Here is a 13,448-nt window from a genome sequence, read left to right as displayed (position 1 = left end):
GGCACATGACGCTGCCTTAAAGGGGAGGCAGATCACTGGTCTAGAGAGCTCAGCATCATCTACTGCGTCTCATCCTCACGAGAAGAAAACGTCCTTTCCCAGCACTCGCTACAAAAGATTCAGAGGGAGGGAATTTAGGGATTGAAGCACTGTCCTTCTGTCCACAGAGCAAATGCCCAGCTGTGGAAACACGGCCTACCCCCAAAGACAAAGGAAATTGGCTTTCTGCTTCAGGGAATCTGAGGGCTACCTCTAGACCAGCAAACTGGTCCACAGGCCAAGAAGGGAAGACTGTGAGGCCGCAGACCAGCAGTAGACTTGGCAAGGGGCCACTCAACGGGCCGCACAGCTTTTTCGGTGAGCTCAGTACTCCGGGTGGATTCCCATCTGTCCAGCAGGTGGGCCAGCCTCCGAAAAGCGACACCTGAAAATGCTCAGGCAGAGAGGATAGGGTTGCTTCTGACCCACTGCCGAGATTAACCGATGCCCCAAAGCGCAGAAATGCGGTGCGCCGTCCGTTCCTGCTCTGTCCTGTGTAAGCTGCTCTGAAGCAAAACACGTTCAATCCGGAGATTCGTTTGCTGCCCACCCCATTAAAAAAAACACACCAGCCTTCATACATTACAGCCTTTACATATATTATGTAAAACTACATTTGAAGGCTGAGAAAAGAAACAGACCCTGGTCGGAGAGGTGTGTGTAACTAATCACCGGGCTAATCTTCTCTGGCACTGAAAGAGATCCAGCCAAAAAATTCCGCAGGCTCACAACAACTCCAGGGGTAATTTAAGCTTTGAGGAAACAGAGTCAAAAGGGGACTCGTGTTCCCATACAGGCCTCTCCATTTCCACAGCCTGGGACCCCCGAGCCAAAGCCCGAAGCCTTCCAGACATAACAGCAGAACGAACTAGGCCCACAGAGGGAGGGGCTCAACTCAGGCAGGGAGGAAGCCAGCCCGGCAAACGTCCAGCGTCAACGCAACCATCGAACCGACAGGAATTGGTTCCTTAAGGGGAGAAGGGGTGGAGAAAGAGGCGCTTTCATGTTTCTCTTCGTTTCCGTAGGTTGTCGTCGTGAATTGTTTCATTTCACCCATTTTTATTGTGGGTATCTTCACGTTAATGAGCCTCTTGTGGCGCAGGGTGATAAGGCAGCAGACATGCAGTCTGAAAGCTTTGCCCATGAGGCTGGGAGTTCAACCCCAGCAGCCGGCTCAAGGTTGACTCAGCCTTCCATCCTTCCGAGGTCGGTAAAATGAGTACCCAGCTTGCTGGGGGGTAAACGGTAATGACTGGGGAAGGCACTGGCAAACCACCCCGTATTGAGTCTGCCATGAAAACGCTGGAGGGCGTCACCCCAAGGGTCAGACATGACCCGGTGCTTGCACGGGGGATACCTTTACTTTATTTTATCTTCACGTTGTGGGTTTCTTTTGTGCCATTTGTGCATAGTTCACTGAGAACCAGCTTGGTGTAGTGGTTAAGATAGCCAGTCTCTAATCTGGACATTTTGGTTTGCTTCCCCCACTCCTCCTCCGCGTGCAGCCAGCTGGGTGGCCCTGGGCCAGTTACAGTTCTCTCAGAGTCCTCTCAGCCCCACCTGCTTCATAGGGTGCTTGTTCTGGGGAGAGGAAAGGTAGGCAATTGTAAGGCATTTTAAGACACATGAAGCCTGCTGGGCGACCTTGGGACAGTCACAGTTTTGTCAGGGCTCTCTTACCTTCACCTACTTCGCAGGGTATCTGTTGTGAAGGGAGGAAGGATAGGCAAGTGTAAGCTGCTTTCAGACTCCTTCGAGGAGTAAAAAGTGGGGTACAAAAAGCCCCACCGGCCCCCAAAGCACCGGCCCCAATCATTACAGATCTGCCCAAACCACTGGGCCTCAATACAAGTGAATCAATGTTCCTAGCATTCTACTGCTCTACAATGTTTATTGCTACTACTATTTGTTGTCATTGTTACTGTTGTTACCACATCACTATTAATGGAGTTACTAGTACTGTTCCCATTTTATGTAAACTGCCCTGAGCCTTCAGAGGAAGAGGCATATAAATTGAATGAATGAATTAATGAATCAAGTTGTAGGGATGAGTTTGTCTGTGTGACACATATATCCTTCCTCTGTGGGAAATGAATGAATGAATGAATGAATGAATGAATGAATGAATGAATGAATGAATGAAGCTGCAGGTATGAGTTTGTCTGTGTGACACATATATCCTCTCCTTCCTCTGTGGGGAATGAATGAATGAATGAATGAATGAATCAAGCTGTAGGGATGAGTTTGTCTGTGTGACACATGTATCCTCTCCTTCCTCCGTGGGGAATGAATGAATGAATGAATGAAGCCGTAGGGATGGGTTTGTCTGTGTGACACATGTATCCTCTCCTTCCTCTGTGGGGATCAAGGCAGCGGGATGCTCAGCTGTGATACAGCAGACCCCATCTGGAAGCCCTGGAGAAGGAATTGCAGGCGTTGTTCGAAATCAGCATTTGTGGAAGACACAACCAACTTGTGGAATTTATGATGAGGAAATCCCTGTTCCAGAGTGTACGAGCATGTGGCTTCAATGAATAATAAGGAAAATAATGTTAAAAACCCACACGGCTGTAGACCGGAGAAAGCAAATCTCTGCTGCCACCAGCAGAAACAAAGAGCTCTTAACTGAATCCCAGGATGTTTTCCCCTCGTTATTTCTTATGATTGTTTCAGATCCAGTTCCTTTTGTGTATCTGGGATAGGGGCGGGCAAACTGTGGCCCTCCAGATGTCCATGGACTACAATTCCCATGAGCCCCTGTCCGCTTGGCTTGACTTAACATCTGGTCACAGGAACATGTAAAAATAGATTCAAGTGGGTAGCTGTGTTGGTCTGAAGTAGCACAACAAAAGCAAAGTCCAATAGCAGCTTTAAGACCAACAAAGATTTATTCAAGGCATGCATGCACTCGAAAGCTCATGCCTTGAATGAATTTTTGTTGGTCTTAAAGGTGCTATTGGAGTCAATTCTTGTTATAAAAGAAGAAGAATTGCTTCTTATATGCTGCTTTTCTCTACCCGAAGGCGTCTCAAAGCGGCTTCTGTTTGCCTTCCCTTTCCTCTTCCAACTATAGGCCCCCTGTGAGGGAAGTGAGGCTGGGAGAGCCCTGATATCACTGCCCTGTCAGAACAGCTTTATCAGTGCTGTGAAGAGCCCAAGGTCACCCAGTTGGCTGCATGTGGGGAAGTGCAGAATCAAACCCGCTCTCCAGATTACAAGTCTACACTCCTAACCACTACACCAAGCTGGCTCTCTTATGGAAAAATAGAAGCTCTTCTCTCACTCCCAAGAGAGAGCACGCTTGCAGGGGTAACAGCGCCACTGAAAGCAAAGGGACATATTGCTGGGGCAGCAGTCTAAATGTGTATTCCCAGTCCGCAGAGTCTGATGCAACTTAGTCTAACCCACAGAGAAGAGGCAATGTGTGTGGTCGAGCACTGTGCATCCCCATCCCTGGAGGCCGGATTAAACACCAAAGCCAGAACAAGCCATGATCTGCGAAAACTGTCAACAGCCAGGAGCAGGTGTGGCTTCCGCACAATTTCAGGTGGATAATTGCTGTGATGTCAGTCTCACAGAGACAAACAGGGAGAGTAGAGGGCAGCAAGAAGACAATTGGATAGGATAGTGAGGTCAGTACCCTCTCTCCTATTAAATGTCATTCCTCATCTTTCTTGAGATTGCTGTTCTTAGGGCAATATCCCGCTTCTTCTGAGAACCATGCCTTCTTAACCATGCCTCTCTCAGCTAGTGATGTAATTAACACACACACACTCTCTCCTTTTCTCTCCTCTTCACTTTCAAGTATGTTAGTTCCTGAATAAACTGTTGTCTACACTTTAATCAGGTTGAGTACCTTTGCTGCCTGTGAGAATTACTCTGTTGACAGGGTTGACGTGCGCTTCAAAGTGGTAGATGGTGGTCAGGATGATAAAGAAGGGTTGGCTTCAATTTCAACAACCGGGAGATTTTAATGCCTTGCCTCACTGGTAGGAGTGATGCTGGGTTCTCTTTGGAAGGTTGCATGCCATGGGTACGCTTACAAGCCCATTACAAGCACACTTCATGCGCCTGAGGCAGGGAAGTTCTGCACAGAATGGGGAAAGCCCACAGGGCTCTTGGCTTAGCACTTCAAAGAGATATAAATAGAGTGCTTAGTTGGGATTTACTGACTTATTGTTGTCATGTCAGTACCTGAAGTATTGAGTAAGGAAGTTACTCTTCCCATCTAGCAGATCTATGAACATCCTGCAAGGCCCGAGTAGAAAGGACAGGGTCATGTAATTCCTAGATCTGATTGCTTGCGCCCTCTACCGGCAAACACCTGCAACTATGATTTCAAATGGACAAGTCACAAGAGTAGCACATAGGCCTTTTACCACCTACACCACTAGCGCCCTACTTGGCCCCAGAACATCTAGCCACAGTGATCCATGACATGGTCACCTCTAGACTAGACTTCTACAACTTGCTCTACACTGGCCTGCACCTAGCCTTGATCCGGAAACTGCAACTGGTTCAAAATGCTGTGGCCAGGGTCATCACAAACACACCGTGGAGATCCCACAGCCTGCACTTCAACAATGGACTGGGCCCAGTGTCGATTCTGTGGACCAGAAGACAGATAAAATTATTTGAGTCCTCTTTTGTTTCTAAAGCAGGCCCTGGTCCAGAGGAGCATTTCCAGGGTCCAGTGAATGTCCTAGAGGAGCCAGCCTTTCTCCAAAGTATGCTGATGTCCCAGCCTAACCTACCTCACAGGCTTGTTGTTGTGAGGGTGAAACTGAGCAGATAATGTTGAAAGGTGCTTTGGGTCCCCACTGGGGGAAAAGTCAGGAAATAAAGGAAATAAATCTGTGCAGTCTAAAAATGAATTGCAATTCTGGGAGATCTCCAAGCACTATCTGGAAATTGGCAGCCCTACATTTTATAAGAAACCTTAACTGCAGGATCTGAAACATCTTATTTCCATCCTTCTTTATGCTTTTTAAACATTCACCTGATGGCAAATAATGGAGAACTCGGAAGCCTGCCAATTATTGTATTGGGTTTCATCTCAATTAAAAGTTGTCCCTAGCTTTTGCACCGGGGTTGTGTTTTGGACTGAAGCAGCTATCTGTGACCCGGGTGGATTTTCCTTGGAGATTCTTTTGGTCTTGTTTCCTTTGGAAGGTTCGTACCACTGACACTTTCAGGCCTGATCAGTAGGCTGGGTTGGTACCCTGACTGCTATGGCTGAGGCAACGGCGCCATCTTGTGACCACCTTGTGACCATGACTCCCGCTTGTTGAATTTCAGTTACGGAGGCAGACAGCGCCCTCTTGTGTTTCATTTTGAGTATCAGTAACGATTCAATATCGCTATTGTTTCTTTTCAGGTTATCTACCTGTAAATATCTTTAAACCCAGGACTACATTTCTGCAGCTCACAACTCCTTAGGCCTGGTACTTATGCTCTTCCTATGATGTGTTTTATTATTCATTATTAAATTTATTTTTGCATTCGTATGCCGCCCTTCTCCATAGGCTCGGGGCGGCTCAGTGCAATAAACAATATGACAATAAAGCTGAGATATGAAATCCTAAAATCCAAATTATTTAAAAGTCTAACCATTCCAGAAGGGTTGCCTCATTCTGGCTAGCGAAAGAGGGGCACAACTGAATGGAAGGAACTCACGTATGTATTAGCATGGCAGATGATTGACAGCAGCACACTGTTTTGGGGACCTAGGATTACTTAAGGCCAATGGAATTTGTGAAAATGGACTCTCCCACCCCAACGGCTTATTCCTTGGAAATATGTTTTTATTTTAAACATTTTTATCCCACCCTCTTACCCTTTTACCAAGGAGCCAATATGACTTGGTCAATGCATTGTAGTGGTCAAGAGAGGTGGCTTGTAATCTGGCTAGCCGGGTTTGATTCCCTGCTCCTCCACATGCAGCCAGCTGGGTGACCTTGGGCTAGCCACTGTCTTGATTGTGCTGTTAACCTTAAGCAATCCTGTATCTCAGCCTCATCCACCTCACAGGGTGTCTGTTGTGGGGAGAGGAAGGGAAGGCAATTACAAGCCACTGAGACTCCTCTGGGCAGTGAAAAGTGGGGTATAAAAAACGACTCTTCTTTATCCTTAACTGTTTGTTTCCTGCAAAAGAATGATTCAAAACTTCTAGGATGAGTCATAGCTCCAAATGAATTCCGAATGCACACACACACACCCTTGCCTAGTGAGAATACCTGAAGATGTTGGGGATGGGGGGGAGGATGGGGTTTAAGGAGGGGATAATGTCCACAGGCAGCGTATAATGTCCACCAGCAGCCATTTTCTCCAGGGAAACTTATCTCTTTAACCTGGAGACCAGCTGTAATTTCAGATCTTCAGCCACCACCTGGAGTCTGTCAAGTGTACCCTTGCTTTTCTCTGCACATGTTGCATCTTCTCTGGACACTGAAGTCGAATCATAGAGTTGGAAGGGGCTAGATAGGCCATCTAGATCAACTCCATGCTCAATGCAGGGTCAGCCTACAGCATCCATGAAGTAGCTCATACCTCTGTGTTATCTTTGCAGTGAGCAATGCCTGAAGCCAATTTTGCTTTAGGATGCTTAGGGCTGATCCTGCGTTGAGCAGGGGGTTGGACTAGATGGCCTGTATGGCCCCTTCCAACTCTATGATTCTGTGATTCTAAGCCCTCTTCCAGCCAAAGCAGCCTTCGTCTTCTGTGAGAGAAAGAACTACTTACATTGGAGAAAGACATCTTAGAGGATGTTTGGATCCCGTGGGCTCTACATCAAATCCAACCTGAACTCTATAAGTTTTCCATGCTCAACATGTAGATCCTCTTGTAGGTCCTGTAGGTCAGGGATAGTCAACCTGTGGTCCCCCAGATGTCCATAGACTACAATTCCCATGAGCCCCTGCCAGCAAATGCTGTAGGTGACAAGATGCTGGAGCAGATGTTGGTTAGATCCATCAGGCCTGCTCTGTACTGCATACAGTTTCAGCTTCGTTAAACATTATGGACGTGGTTCCATGCCCCTTTGATAATTTGGGAAAGTCATCACAGTCTAGGGTTGCCAACCTCAAGCTGGGGAATTTGTGGGGATTTGGGGAAGGCGGAGTTAGTGGAGGGTACAGTGCTATACAGTTCACTCTCCAAATCAGCCATTTTCTCCAAGAGAACTGATCTCTGTTGTTGGGAGATTAGATGTAATTCTAAGAAATCTCCCAGCCCCATCTGGAGGGTGACAATCCTTGAGCGTCTGAAATATACAGAAAGTACTTTCTTCCATTTGTGGGTTTTATAACTACTGGTTCCACGACTGGTCCTTTTATTGTCCTCTTGAAAGCCTGCAGTGTTCCTATTGCTATCTTTCCCACACCAGGTTGCAAAAAAAATACCATAAAACAATTCCAGGGGCAAAAGTAGTGAAGTAGTTTAGGAATAATCTTACAACCATCTTTCATATCGACTTCTGCCTCTGACATTTTATGATGTCTTGGCCCCGCTGTTTACCATTTTCTCTGTCTCTACCCATTTTATGTGTCTGTCTCCCTGCCAGCTGAGGAAAATATTTCAGGGGCTGGATGATGTGAGCTCTGTCCCATGAACGCTTCTGCATCAATAAATCTGTTACTCTTTAAGATGCCAAAAGACAAGTTGCTACAGCAGCCTAAAATGGCTACCCCTGTCTGGGCATCTCACCAGCTTCAGCTACCTCAAGTCCGTTCCAGCAACAATGATTTCCTCAGGAATTTTTAATCAGCACCATTTTCTGAAGCCAAATTAGGAAAGCATATTCTTTTAAGAAGCCCAGCTCTTATAAGTGTCATTGCCTGTCATTGAGCAACTATTTCTGCAACTATAACAATAGAGGAGACCTGCTCAAGTTTTGAAGAACTTGCAGAGTTTCACCAGTCCATCTGAGTCAGGTTGGAGTTCACATCAAGGGCTCAGCATGGTTGAACATCAGCCAAAACCCATGGAAGGCCCACATCTGATGAGAAACACTTGGGCTATCCATACCTGCCATTATCCCTGAGGCCCCCATGATGCCATAGAAGGGGGAATTTCTTATTTTACAGTATTGTGTAGTGTTTAGAATATCACCTCTAGCTTCTGGGAGTTCAGGGGCCACGTTGCCATGGCAGGTCTCTGATTGACCTAGAGTTGCCAGATGTTGGTTGGGAAATTTCTGGAAACTTTCCATGTGGCTCCTGGGGAGGGCAGGTTTTTGGGAAGGGGAGGGACATCAGTAGGGTGTAATGCCATAGAGCCTACTTTCCAAAGTAACCATTTCTTCCTGGGGCAACTATCTCTGTTACTTGAAGACCACTTATAACTCTTGGAGGCCTCCAGCTACCACCTAGAGCAGGGGTAGTCAAACTGCGGCCCTCCAGATGTCCATGGACTACAATTCCCACGAGCCCCTGCCAGCATTCACTGGCAGAGGCTCCTGGGAATTGTAGTCCATGGACATCTGGAGGGCCGCAGTTTGACTACCCCTGACCTAGAGACTGGCAAACCAGTCACATTCATTTACCCTCACCTACTTGACAGTTATCGCCATGATAAAACAGGGAGAGAATAGCTCTAGGAATCATCAGAAACTTTGGGGGTTCTCAGAGCTTGCTTCCATCTCTTCCTGTCCCCCCCCCCAGGAGAGACATCCCAGTGTATCCCACATAGCTTACCCATTTCTCCCCTTTGCAGCCCTTCTGGCATTCGCTCTGCTTGGCCTTGCAACTCTACCTGGCCTCACCTAAAGGCTGGCAACCCTATTTAATCCTGCCGTTTTAATGCCATCCCGACTAAGATCCACACGCTATAATAACAAGGCCCCCTAACATTGCCACTCAACGTGCCGGATCACCTGGCGGAGGTTGTCAGCGACTCGCGCTAATCAATTACCGCTATTAAATATCAAGTATTTCCCATGAAGCTGACATTTCTAATCCCCTTGGCCGGCTTCTCTTTTCACACACCATTGACTCCGTCCTTTCCCCGCTGAGAGGGGCCTGCCCCCCAGTTTCTCCGGGCTTATTGCTCCCTCCTCCTTCGAGATTAGAGCTAAAGACATAATAAAGAGCCCCCTCCAAGCGGCCCTGGGGTGAGGGACGGGAAGCGGGAGGGACACACACAAAAAGGCAGGTTGGCGCTCCAACTTCATCGAGCTCCTCCCGGGGAGAAGAAAGAGGCCATTTCACCCCAGCAACCAGAAGGTGTGAGGCGGATATGTGCCTTTCTAGATGGGCCGTAGCTGGAAGCTGCCTGCTTGTGGTGACATTTTTACCTAGATTAGCCAGTGGGCCTCGAGACGCATTAGAGACGTGGCCGAACTGGTTGCTGGGGAGACAGGCCCTTCATACAGGCACAAGCTTGAAGGAGATCTGCTGTAGCTATGAAACCGGGCCTCAGCGGCCGCTGTTCTTCAGATGAAGGTTAATAAGGAGTCTCCCCCACACTATCTCTATAGCCACCAGACCTAACGGAGGTGGGAGCCCCCTGCTTCTCATATCCCTGCCGGAGAGCCTGCTCCTCGCCGGCTTTTGTTCTCGACTTATTTTTCATTATAAATATCCTGCCTCCTAACAAGAACACGAGCAGAAGGATCTCGGGGAAGGAAGAAGGGGGGGTGGGCACGATTGAGGCCCACACAATGAGAAAGAAAAGCTCCTGCTGGCTGGAGAATCCATAAGCCCAGGGCCTCGGTTTCCTTCGCCAAGGGACTGAAAAAATTCATTTACTTCTGGCCACCAAAATGATCTGGAAAAAACGGGGCGGCCCATCACGGAAAGCAGAAGTGCAAAAGACAGGCCGACAGCTGAGAAATATGCTTGGAGTCACAGAGTTAAGCTTTTCACCTTGCGCCCGTTTGGCTGGGGAGGCTGGGCTTGAAAACTGGTGCTGGATATAAAGAATGGGCAATGAGCCCCCTTTCCAGAAGGACTGTTATTCAAACTAAACCAGCTGCCCAAGCCTATGTTTCCTCATAAGTAAATCTGAGTCCTCTAGGATGTACTCCCCAGCTAGAGTTACAGAACTTAAGGATCCCCTGGAATTATAGTTCATCTCCAGACTACAGAGAGCAGATCCTCTGGAGAAAATGGATGCATTGTGCCCCATTGAGGTCCCTGTCCTCCTCCAGGCTCCGCCCCCCAAACCTCCAGGTCTCTCCCCACCTGGATCTGGCCACCCTGCCCCTCGTACTGGAGAAGCTGGGGGAACAGGTCTACCCCAGCAGCACTGGACAGAACCATTGTGTCCTATGGTAAGATGAAGAAACGATTTTAATCAGTCCAGCTACTGGAAATAAAATGGCCAAATGAAACACATCCCCAGAGTTACTCTGGGGCCAGCGAATGTTGATGAAGAATTGCTGTCCATCTGAGCTGACACAGATGGTCTTAATGAGGTTGAAAATGATTTCACGGAGAACCAAATATTCTGGGCCTGACATGACTCCAAGAAAGTGTCCGGCCCTCCAAAATGTTGCAGATGCAAAATGGAACATATTTTAACTCCTCTGTTTTCATAACCGGGTTCTCTGAAGGAGACCCACCCAACCCCTCCCTTATTACACATTAGTCCTCATTCACTGAGTAATCCCAAGGTTTACTGAGAGGTAAGCCCCATGCTTTGCACTGCAGAGGGACTTCCTCTCAGCCTAGTCACCTTCCAGTAGACTGTCCTCTGTAGATTTAAAATCCAAGGGAATCTTTGCTCTTTACTTCAAGCAAAGGTTGGATACACACTTTTCTTGGATGCTTTAGGATGCTTTGGGCTGATTCTGCGTTGAGCAGGGGGTTGGACTGGATGGCCTGTGTGGCCCCTTCCCACTCTATGATTCTATGATTCTATAATTCTATGATCCTGCGTTGAGCAGGGGGTTGGACTAGATGGCCTGTATGGCCCCTTCCAACTCTATGATTCTATGATTCTTTTCTTTAGCGATATTCTTGGGGAGGACGGGATTCGTTAGTCTGCATCAGCTTGAGCTGTGAAGCTCGAGGGGACATAAGCATCCAAGGCAAATATTGAGAACTTCAGCCAGATGTTGGCAGCATACCCCCAGGACCAGGAGTTTGCTACAGCTGCAAATGAGCTAACATGGTGGCTAGGCTCACCAACTGAGCTAGGAAAAAACCTAGAGATTGAGAGCGGTGCGTGGAGAGGGTGCAGTGTGGGGAAGGAGTCCAGAAGGATGTGATGACATAGAGCAAGGGTAGTCAAACTGCGTCCCTCCAGATGTCCATGGACTACAATTCTCATGAACCCCTGCCAGCAAATGCCTTTGTAGTCCATGGGAATTGTAGTCCATGGACATCTGGAGGGACGCAGTTTGACTACCCCTGGCATAGAGCAAGGCTGGCGCATGGACTACAATTCCCATGAGCCCCTGCCAGCACATGCTGGCAGGGGCTCATGGGAATTGTAGTACAAGGACATCTGGTGGGACGCAGTTTGACTACCCCTGGCATAGAGCAAAGCTGGCTCATGGACTACAATTCTCACGAGCCCCTGCCAGCACATGCTGGCAGAGGCTCATGGGAATTGTAGTACAATGAGATCTGGCAATCTACAAGTTTGACCACCCTTGTCACCAGCATTTCCTTATCGGGGAAGTGATCTCCATAGAAGCCCTCAGGCCTCGGTTGTCCCTGCAGGTTTCTTAACAGTCTATCACACAGTCTATAGGTGTGATCCTGCCCACTTAGCTTTTTTGTTGAGGAAAAGGTCACCTTTGGGTGTTCCATGTCCTACAGATATAAGCAGAAGCGGAGTTACTGGAAGGATCTTACAAGGTCCTGGCTGTGCATTTCTCTGCAAAAGCGTCAGGGCCAGCTGCAAGAGACTTAATCGGCAGTACTAGGGGATTAAATCACCTTTCTCACAGACCCAAATAACAGACCCAAAGAGACACAGGAGCAGAAGGGGGCGTGAATGAACCATGCAGGGAACAGAGCCTTTAGCGGAAGAGAAAGGGGAAGGGGGAGATGAAAAGCACAGAAATAAAGAGCGCCCAGCTTTGAAGTGCTCCTTCCCACCTGGCTGGAAAGGTGAAGTGGTTGCCCAGAAGGGCCATCCTGGTAAGCACAGAGCTGGGACCTTGTCCTTTGCGCTGAACACACAGAGAGACAAGCACCCGTCCTTCCACCGTCTCCAGTCGAGATGGCCCACTTGGCTGACCTCTGTTGATTTTAAAAGGAAAGAGAAAAAGAACGGTCCCGCTAGAGAGGCTTGGTACTTGAGTGCAAATAGCTCCACTTCGCTAGGCCCTGGAAAACAAAAATTAGAACGCTTAGTTGAGGGCCTCCTGGCTCTCTTGATCCGAAAAGGCGCTTGGGAACAGGAAGGGAGGTTGCTTTGGTCAAGTGATACTCGACCACCCCTCTTTTGTCTGGTTCGGTGAAACCAGAGGAAGAGAACGGAAGAGGCTTGGAGAAAAGGGGGAGGAGGCGCCCCTGAGCAGGTTTTGCACAGCCACACCCGGCTTGAATTACGGAAGCCGCACAAAGGACAAGGCCCGAGGTTGACGGCGACACTCCAAGCTCCTTAAACAGCCTCTTGCCTTGCAGTTACCTTCCCTTTTATCTGCCCAATGGCGAAGCCTCTTATGACTACTTGCTGACAACTCCCTGAATTATTTTGCAACGTTAAGCCGGTGACTGTAAGACAGTTTGCCTTGAAGGGCTTAATCATATGGACATTGCAGAGACGGTGTGGATGCTACCCAGTTTTGATGTTTTAATCGCCATCATTGAATTTGGTACTTCCACTGGTTAAGTGTGAAGGAAGGGAAAAAGGAACCAACTATGTGGAATGAATCCTGCTCCCTGGCTACAGTGTAGGTTCTGAGTACCATGCCTAATCCAAACGGATTAACCAACTCTCTGGCCTCTACCTGAATGATAAAATGGCAGGGGTTTTACAATGCAAGTCTAGGTCCAGAGACTCCAATGGATTTTGTGGTGGCTCAATTAAACACATCTGACTGATTCACAAAACATCAATAAAATACAATAAAACCCCATAAAAACCCCAATAACCAACAGCAGAAGCAGCAGATGGCTACTCACATTAAAAAAACTGACCCCCAGACACTTCCAGTCCTGCTGTGCAGCCAATGGGCCCCGCTGATGACCATTAAGCAGGATGACCTGGGGTTGTACCTGTTAAATTTAAATTAAATTAGGATTAGGGGGAAGGGGAGATCTTTCCCCGCAACAGGCATCCTGCGAGGTAGATGGGGCTGAGAGAGCTCTGAGAGAACTGTGACTGGCCCAGCTGGCTGCATGTGGAGGAGTGGGGAACCAAGCCACTCACTAAGCTGCCTCTGAACAGGAGAGGATATGCTGACCTTGCTATCCTACCTGTCTTCTTGCTGCCTCCTGTAGGGTCCTCTTCTT

Source organism: Paroedura picta, chromosome 12 (assembly GCF_049243985.1).
Source record: "Paroedura picta isolate Pp20150507F chromosome 12, Ppicta_v3.0, whole genome shotgun sequence".
Lineage (NCBI taxonomy): Eukaryota > Metazoa > Chordata > Lepidosauria > Squamata > Gekkonidae > Paroedura > Paroedura picta.
Note: the sequence above shows the minus strand (reverse complement) of the source record.